The 9,640-nt window shown below is 36.0% G+C and overlaps 1 long non-coding RNA gene across 1 annotated transcript in view; it reads left to right on the top strand.

The window, feature by feature from the left end:
• The first annotated feature begins 3,260 nt into the window (after positions 1 to 3,260).
• Positions 3,261 to 9,640, top strand: part of LOC111094761 — a 118,839-nt gene continuing 112,459 nt past the window's right edge. The window contains exons 1-2 of the long non-coding RNA XR_005386492.1: positions 3,261 to 3,502; positions 9,032 to 9,081. This is a non-coding gene — a long non-coding RNA (uncharacterized LOC111094761). The remainder of the gene's footprint in view (positions 3,503 to 9,031; positions 9,082 to 9,640) is intronic.

The following is a 9,640-nucleotide window of genomic DNA, read 5'->3' as shown; positions in this document are numbered from 1 at the left end:
GGAAGACATGGATGTGGATATGGTAGAAGGAATAGGGAGGGAGAGCCTGGAAGTAGCCAGATCTTAGTTGTTCAGAATTTTCAATGCACCTTGTTTATATTAGCTTTTGGGTCAGGTTTATCCCATTGCCTACAGAGTCCTTTTTTATCACAGCTACCGCTGACATTTTCTCTTTTGATCTCTGTAAGTTCATAGGTATTTACAGAGGTGCGAATGAACTGATTCCCCAGTGTTTGCTAATTATAATCATGTTTCAGCGAGGGTCAGAATGCATTGCATCTATGGGGATCTGCTGCAGCACCAACAAGCTATTGGTATTCAGAATACTCAGTTTGTGAGAACATTTAAAATTAAGTTTAAAATTATTTGTCTGTTGCTGCATTTAAATATTTTAATTGCCTTAAAATGCTTAAGAGTCTGAATACAAAAGTGCCTGGAGAACGTTGGCAAGGAATGGTAAATAAAACATATGTCCCTCTTGTGATTTATGGGAGCCAGGTCAAGTTGTTTTGTTTGTTTATGTACTACCAGGAAAATTGGATGTGATCCAACAATGGTGCTACCAAGTAGTGTCTGAAGGCTAACATTTTGGTAAATCTAGCATGGGAAGGCAGTTATCAATTTTTTTCAGTAATTAAAAATTATTCTGTGAAATAGAAGCCGCTGTTTTCAATTCAACAATCAGCACCTGCAATTGTACGGATTTGTGCAAAGGGAAATGAGGTATAGAGCAGGGTTCTCAGTCTCCATACTACTGATATTTTTGGCTGAGTTGGTTTTTTTTTCTTACTGGGGGATGATCCTGTGTACTATAGGATACTAGGCAGCATACATGGCCTTCCCAGTGGATACCAGTAATGGCCCTCACACACCCAGTTGTTGACAACCAAAAATGTCTCCCCTGAAGCACATGATTATCCCGTTTGAGGACCAGTGGCATAGAGTATGGAATAAAACACTTCCCTTGTCCTCAAGAAGCTTACTATTGAATGATTTCATGACCCAGACTTTAGAATTAAGATTTCTCAAGTTTGAATCTTTACTGTGCCATTTACTAGTCATACCGCTTTAGGTAAGTTACTTAACCTTTCTGAGACATGCCATCCTTAACTTTAAGGACATTTAGGAGGATACTACTGAATTTGCAGAGTTATTGTGAAGATTATAGATAAGTAGAGAATGTTATGAATAATATAAGCTAATATGATTGCTAATCTAAAGTTTTCAACATCAACTATACTTATTGCTGGGTTTGACTGCTTTCTTCCTGGTCTCCATGGGGTTCCTTCTCCAATTCAAGGCTGATGCCTCTGCCTACGCTGTGGTTGCTACTCCTTCCTGCTTTCTTAATAATCTGATTTCATTTATCTCTTCAACATTCCCTTCTTTACACATGTGTTCTGTGGTCAGAGAGACTTGACTACCTACCCATAAAGTTATAAATATTAAATGATATTATACGTGTCATTCATGTAGTCAAAAAGGAATCTGACAATAAAATGGAAAAACTGGGTCAGGCCAAAATACTAATGAATCGCATCCTTTTACAGGACAGGTAAACATTTAATGTTGGATGTAGGCAACTTAAGAAGCTTGCATATTTCTCTTACTTTTAGATATTCCATTCTTTATTGTTTTCTCTTTATTACTGAGAGAATATAACTCAACTAAATTAAATAAGGGATAAACATGGATTAGTCAAAATGGGCTAGGTCATGCTGTGGTCACAAACAACTTAAAGATCTCAGGGACTTCAACAAAAGTTTATTTCTTGGTCCTACTACACATCTGTCTCGTGTTTAGTGGGCTTTGAGCTCCACATCATCCTCACTGAGGAATCCAGGCTGCTGGACTCTTTGGAACATCACTTCTGATTTTGGACACCAGGAAGGGACCATGTGATTTATTCATGATCTCTTTAAGCAGGGGTTGGCCCCTTTGGCCTGTGGGAAAAATCCAGCCCAGTGTCTGCTTTCTTAGAATGCAGCTATACTCATTTGTCTGTGTGTTGTCTATGGCTGTTTTCATACGACAAGGGCAGAATTGAATAGCTGTGACAGCTTATATGTGGCCTGGAAAACCCAAAATGCTGTCTGGCCCTTTACAGGAAAAGTTTGCCAACACTGTCTTAAAGGAGTCTGTTCAGAGGTAAACACACTATATCTAATCACGTTCCACCTGCGACAAGAAGCCATGTGGCCATGTCCACTGACATTTTATGCAAAAGAAAAGCCTGATCCTGATCACTTACTGAAAACACGAGAACTTTCCAATTGAGCCCAAGGGCATCTATTTTGCTGTCGGCAGACTTAGGCAGGGATAAACCTAAGAGATTTACTTACAAGCTGAGGTATGTTGATAATAAAATCTGTTTTATCCATTCATTGAGTGATAGAAGAAACCAGATTTTCCTCTTGCAAATAAGCATGTAGGAAGCAAGTGTTATATTTGGCAGTGGTAGACTTAAATTGCAAAAATATTAGTTCCTCCTCTAGTTTTATTCCAGTATAATTAGTTGTGTGTGGCAGACATTGCTCCTTCATTGCTAACCCGCTGACCATTTCCCCCTTCCTTGCTAGTAGAAGTCTGACTTCGTTTGGGCAGCACCTTCCCTCCTTCTGCTTTGATCACTATCCTGTGGTGATATGATATTTGGAGCTACAGCCATCTTCTAACTATGAAGTAACAAGCCTGAGGACAAAAAGCTCACACAGTAAAGGGGACAGAGTAGCATTAAGGTTAGAATACAGGTTCCTAATGACATTAATGAAGCTTCCAGACTGACTCTGGAATCACCAAGTCTCAGAAGTTAAATGGTTCCAGTGTTCAAGCCTCCCTAAATTGGGTATTCTTTTACGTATAGCTCCCCAAATCCAAAGTCGTAAACTGTGCCCTTGGACATATAAGTATTTAACCATTTTAGGTCTTGGAGCCTTTATTGGTAAAAGAGAGATAATTATATTATCTTTTTCTGAGGATTAAACTAGGTAATGCATGTGTAGAAGAATGGCTCAACCCTAGCATCCTGGTGACCTTGCATGTCTCCACGTAGGCCATATGGGCAAGGCTTGACTACAGTTTGCCCTGAATTTTGGCAGAACATTCTGTAACTCTCCCAGGAATATGGTGAGATGGGATCCTTGAGAACACTGTCACAAGTTCGTTTCTCATCCGCCTCCCTTACTTGTGGGAGACTCCCTATCTTGTGGGAGGTCCCCTATCTTGTGGGAGGCTCTGTATCTCTGGAAGGCTCCCCATCTTGGGGGAAGGCTTCTATAAGGCAGTTCATCATCTTTCTCTCTAGTTCTAAGGAGGCACAGGACTTTCCAGCTTTGCTCCACTCCAAGCTTCGGTGTAAGTCTAAAAAACTATTTGGCTCTTCCATAAAAGAGCGAACCATCACCCCAGTCGTTTGTCATCTGGCTCCTCTGATTCAGTATCATCTTGAGAATCCAGGGACATGTGAAGGTGACACCATGCTGATTTCGTTTTTGCTCTTTGTGTAAGTAATAAAGTAGATCTATTTCTACTTGATCTTTCCTTATTGGTCAAATCTATGGAACCGTGGCAAACCAAACTAGCACCTGCTATGTGCAGGTGTTTATGGATACTTACCAGGCACGGAGTAAGGACTCACTTAATAAATGTTAGGGGCACCTGGGTGGTTCAGTCAGTTAGGTGTCTGACTTTGGCTCAGGTCATGATCCCAGGCTCCTAGGATCGAGCCCTGCATGGGGCTTTCTGCTCAGTGGGGAGTCTGCTTCTCCCTCTCCCTTCATCCCTTCCCCTGCTCATGCTCTCTTTCTCGCTCTCTCTCTCAAATAAATGAATAAAAATTTTAAAAAAATAAATGTGGGATCCCTGGGTGGCGCAGCGGTTTAGCACCTGCCTTTGGCCCAGGGCGCGATCCTGGAGACCCGGGATCGAATCCCATGTCGGGCTCCTGGTGCATGGAGTCTGCTTCTCCCTCTGCCTATGTCTCTGCCTCTCTCTCTCTCTCTCTCTTTCTCTGTGACTATCATAAATAAATAAAAATTAAAAAAAAATAAATGTTAGTCATTATAGCAATACTAGTATTATGTTAATTATGTTACTGAACATCCATTTTCTCATATGTGAAATGGGGATTACTTGGGAAGGAAATATTTTTCAACTTTTAAATGCCATTTATACAAAAAATTGTAATATTTACTGACCTCTTTTCTCAGGTCATCGGAAGAGTTGTTTTTATTCATGGTTTTGATTTGTGGCACAAGGAAATTATAATTTAAATATTCAACTCTATTGTAGTTTATTGTGGAAGAGAATTCTGTTTCCCAGACAGCCCGAAATCATGTGCCCTTTACTATAGTCACATTGAAAGCTTTTATCACAACTATTGGCCTTGTCTTCTGATATCAGCAATACACACATGTTCTGGTTTGTTGAGTTTGGTTCAAGTTAAAGAAAATCAAATCCTGTATAAGAAAGTAATTGATCCTCCTAACGTGCTTCTTTAATTCTAATACTCATTACCAATCTCAGAAAAGGTATTACAATCTGCCTGTTCCCAGGCTGTGTACAGAGCTGAAATCTAAAAATTGCTTCAAGGTAAATGACCATTATGACAAAACCAGCATAGAACATCTTTTAGATGAAACTTCAACACCAGAGTGAAGCACAGTGTTGGTTATAAAGATGATATTATCTACTATAGAAGATTGGTTTAAAAATACATTTTTTCTTATTTGAGCAAAGAATCTGTAATTCCAGTTCAAAGGACAAAATCCATTTTTTTCTAAAATTCACAGATACCAAACAATTATGTTATTTGCATAACACTATGTAGTTAAATGTGATTTTATATAAAGTAGAAACTCAGACTTTTGAGGAGGAAGAGAGAGAACAGTTGATGAAAATAGAGTAACAGGTGGATGTTCTTGTAAACCGCTCTGTGTTTTCTGGGAAATAAGTGTTATCTTTAGCAAGTGTATGTTACTTGGGGACATAGGTTTATATTATATTTTTAAGGATGTTTCTTTTTTCTTTCTATTAAGTCCTTTTCAACCTAAGAATGAAAAAATATTACTAAGAATTTGATGTTCTGCAAAGAATATTATTTTATCAATAATAAAATGAAGGATTTTATATTAATATATGCTTTTGTAGCTCACAAGGCAAATATTGGTTTTTATCAGTGAGATCAAGGTATTCATAAAATTTCAATCCACCAATTTGTGAACTATTAATTTTATACTACTAATTGACAGTAATAACTAAATAATGACAATAATGTTAAGTAACATCAGTAATTAGGACAGATTTAATATTAATGATGGAGCCAGATTATGGATTCAGATGGTAAAGCACCTGGTATGATGTAAGAATCTTAGCTTTTTTAAGTCTGTGCAATCATTTGGCTTTTCTCCATTTATCTTTCAACTGATATTCCAATGTTAAAACTATTCTTGCACTCCTAGGATCTCTTAGGGTACAAACTAATTTCATCTTATTTTTAGTTAAGAATTTTGTTTCTTTGTTTAAGAGATTGACCTGTGATTTTTCTTTCTGCGGATGTCCTTGTCAGGTTTTGGTATTAAGTTTATGCTATCTGGATTAAATTGTTCCCTGTTTTTTGATTCTCATACGTAACATACATGTTACATATATTTTTTGAATAGCTGTAGATTACACAGGTATAACTACTTGAGTCTGTGTGTGTGTATATAAGTGTGTTAATAAAATATTTTTCAAAGAACTTGCTCATTTGTTTAAGCTTTGACTATTATAGGCCTAGAGTTAAAAATAAAATCTGATCATCATTTTATCAATAACTGCTATATTTTGGTTATGCATATTTTAAATTTTATTTTATTTTATTTTCTTATTTTAAATTTTAAATATTGTTTTGTTCTCTCAGAGGTTTATCTATTTCACTATTCCTGCTAAATAAGTAGCTGTTGAACTAGCTGATCCTATTTTATCATTGGATAAAACCTATGTTATCCGATTTTATCATTATTTTTTATCATTATTTAAGATTTAAAGATTTCCCCATTTCCATTATGATTCCTTCTTTCACCCATGAGGTATTTAAAAGTCCCCAAATTTTTAGTCTCTTTTATTAATCCTTTTATCCCTTTACCTTTATCTCAACTGCATTATGATAAAAGAACCTGGTCTACATAATGATCCTCTGAAATTTATTGGGACTTACTTTATGGCCTTTTGCCTCATCAATTATTGTATAAGCTCTGCATGTTTTCTCTAATATAGTTGAGGCACAGTTTTATATATGTTCTTTAGATTAACCTTCTTAACTCTTGCTTCAAAACTTCATTCTTAATAAAGACCAGACATTATCTAGGATTAGTAAAAATATATAATGATGTATAATGACAAGGATTCTCATACATGGCATATGGAAGTATATAAACTGGTATACCACCTTGAAAAACAGTTTGTATTATCCAGTAAAATTGAAAATATGTGTTTTAAAAGCCTGGAAATTTCACACCTAGGTAAATGCCCTAGAGAAATGTGGACATATATTCATCAAATACATGCATAAGAGTGTATGTAGGTGCATCATTTATTATAGCTACAGCCTGGATGTAACATAAATGCTCATAAAGTATAGATGAATCAATAAACTTTACTATATTTATATAATGAAATAATGTTGAAAGATTTAGAATCTTTAGAATAATGTTGAAAGAGTAAAAGCCAGATACAAATGAATACATAGAGCATAGATTTATAAAAGATCAAACAAAGTTAAACTATTATTTATAGATACATATTCATCTGGAAAAGCTAAATAAAAGCCAAACATAGGTTTTTATAAAACATCAATGTACTTTTTACCTTAGGGAAGATGGATGGGCTTATGATTTCTAAGAGATAGTTGGAATCTTCTGGGATATTGGCAAAGTTCTATTTCTTGATTTGGATGGTGATTACATTAAATATCATACCACTTGCTTATAATTACCTTATATGAATTTTTACTATTTTATTATATTTACATGGAAAGGTAAAATTAAAAATATAATATGACAGAGGGTGAAAATCTTTATGAAAAACTTAAAGCAGTATGTAAGTAACATGAGGAACCATGATGTATATGTACTATGTTACATAGAGTAGTCAGAGAAGGCCCCCCCCTTTAAAAAGTAACTGCCAGAAGGGCACCTGGGTAGCTCAGTGGTTGAGCATCTGCCTTTGGCTCAGGTCATGATCCCAGGGTCCTGGGATTGAGTCCCACATTAAACTTTCCACAGGGAGCCTGCTTATGTCTCTGCCTCTCTCTGTGCGTCTCTCATGAATAAATAAAATCATTTTTAAAAAGGTACTACCAGAGACCTGTAGAAAGTGAAGAGTGGAACCAAATGGATAACCATGGGAAGAACATTTCAGGCAGAGGGAACAGTATGTAAAAATAGGGCAGTGAGATGAGAGTGTGTTTGACATTATCCAAGAATAGATGGCAAAGAGATCAGTGGAGCTGGAGAAGAGCAAACCAGAGGAAAATGGTATGAGATGAGGTCAGAGGAGTAGCAAAGAGCCAGGGCCCTGGTACAGGATGGCCTCTCTTCGAATAAAATGAGAAGGCATTGGAGGGTATTTAAGTAGGGGGTTGATATGACTGCACTTACTTTTTAGAAGGATTACCCTTGATGCCTTAGGGAAGAAACACTGTAGGCGAGCAAGGGCAAAAACAGTAAGACCAGTGGGAAATTGTTGTTATTTGTGTTTATTTTGTTTTTTCTTTTAATACAGAAGCTATTATAGCATGTTTTTATGGTGATAAGAATGAATGGACATTCTTTGTGATTTCTAATCTCTCTTCGTCTATCTTTGTTTCTTTAAGTAACCAGTCCATGAGGACTGGAGTTTTTATTTTCAAAGATATACATCTTTCCTTTCTGTGTTTTATTTCTTTTACCTTTTTTTTTCAAGCAATTTTATCATTCAAATTTGGCTGTTTATTTTCTGATTCCTGCTCATGGTAGCTTGATTTTACATGTATTTTCTAAGTATGAGTTGTGAGCTTATGTTTAGCAGGGAGTTACAGAAATCCCAACAGTGTTGGCTTGAGGAGGTTTCCATTTGTGCAGAATTTGCATTTGTTTCTACTAATTACTCTAGGGTCAAAACAAAAACTAATCTTCGCTCCTTTAAGTTAATTGTTAGCTTCGAGTTTCCCAAGCCTTGGAAGAATTTCCTACTCAAAGGCCATAAAGAGACAGAAATATTTCTTTTTTGTTATTTTTGCTGCAGGGGGGCATCTATTACTTAGAGAGTGCGGGCTTTATAAGCATGGATCTCAGCTTTTATTTCTCACCTGTGTATGTAAAAGGTGTACATGTAGTCTGTTCCTATTTGGCTATTAATATTCACATGTCTTATAACTCTAGAGCAGTTACAGAATCAGTTTCAGCTTGGCACGTTATGTTTTCAGACCCCTATGCATGTTTGCCATATTTAAATTAAAAATAACATTTTATTGTACTATGAAATGAAATGCAAGCATTTCACTGAAATGGGATTTTTAGGCAAATACTTATTTGCCATTTATATGTCTTCTTTGGTGAAGCATTTTTTTTTAAAGATTTTATTTATTTATTCATGAAAGACACAGAGAGAGAGAGAGAAACAGGCAGAGACATAGGCAGAGGGAGAAGCAGGCTCCATGCAGGGAGTCCAATGTGGGACTCGATCCCAGGACTCCAGGATCAGACCCTGGGCCGAAGGTTGTACTAAACTGCTGAGCCACCCGGGCTGCCCAGCATTTTTATTTTTACCTCTTTTGTCCATACTTTATCAAGTTCTTTGTTTCATTATTAGTTAATTTTAATAGCTCTTTATAGATTCTAAATGCAAACTGTTGGATATCCGTTTTGCAAGTATTTTCTCTCACTATATGGCTTGCATTTACTATTTCAGTGTACTATGTAACTGACATACGGATCAGCTTTTTACATGCTTTAGATCATTTTTACAACTAACAATATCATGGAGATTCACTGTTATTTTCCCCATTTTAAAGGTCGGAAAAATGAAGTTCGGAAAAGATGACATGCCTGAAGTTAGTGGCCTGTAAGTATAATTTTGTTAATTTTCTCTCTTTTATTAGACTGTGTGTGATGAAGTCGATTGTTGATTACTTTTTACAATTTTATTAAATATAGCTGGCCTCTAATAAACTGTTCATATATAGGGTATATAATATGATACATTTTCACACATACACACATACATATACACATGCAACAATCGCCACAGTCCAGATAATGAGTATACACTTCACCACTAAAAGTTTTTTCATGCCAATTTATAATCCTTCCCTACTGTTCACTCCCACTCCTCTCCTCTCTCAGGTAACCCCTTATCTGCTATTTGACAATATAGATTAGTTTTTATTTCTTTTCTTGGAATTTATATAAATGTAATCAAGTATGTACTCCTTTTTGTCTGGATCTTTTTACTTAGCATGAAGATTTTGAGATTCATCCATATTTGCATTCATCTTTTTTCTACTGAGTAGTTTTCTATTGTATGGATATACCATAAGGTATTTATCTTTTCACCTATTGATAGACACTTGGGATATTTCCAATTTTTGGCTACTATGAATAAAGCAGATAATCAAAATTTT

The sequence above is a fragment of the Canis lupus genome, chromosome X (genome assembly GCF_011100685.1).
Source record: "Canis lupus familiaris isolate Mischka breed German Shepherd chromosome X, alternate assembly UU_Cfam_GSD_1.0, whole genome shotgun sequence".
NCBI classification, from domain to species: domain Eukaryota; kingdom Metazoa; phylum Chordata; class Mammalia; order Carnivora; family Canidae; genus Canis; species Canis lupus.
This window is presented reverse-complemented; position numbering and strand designations above follow the sequence as displayed.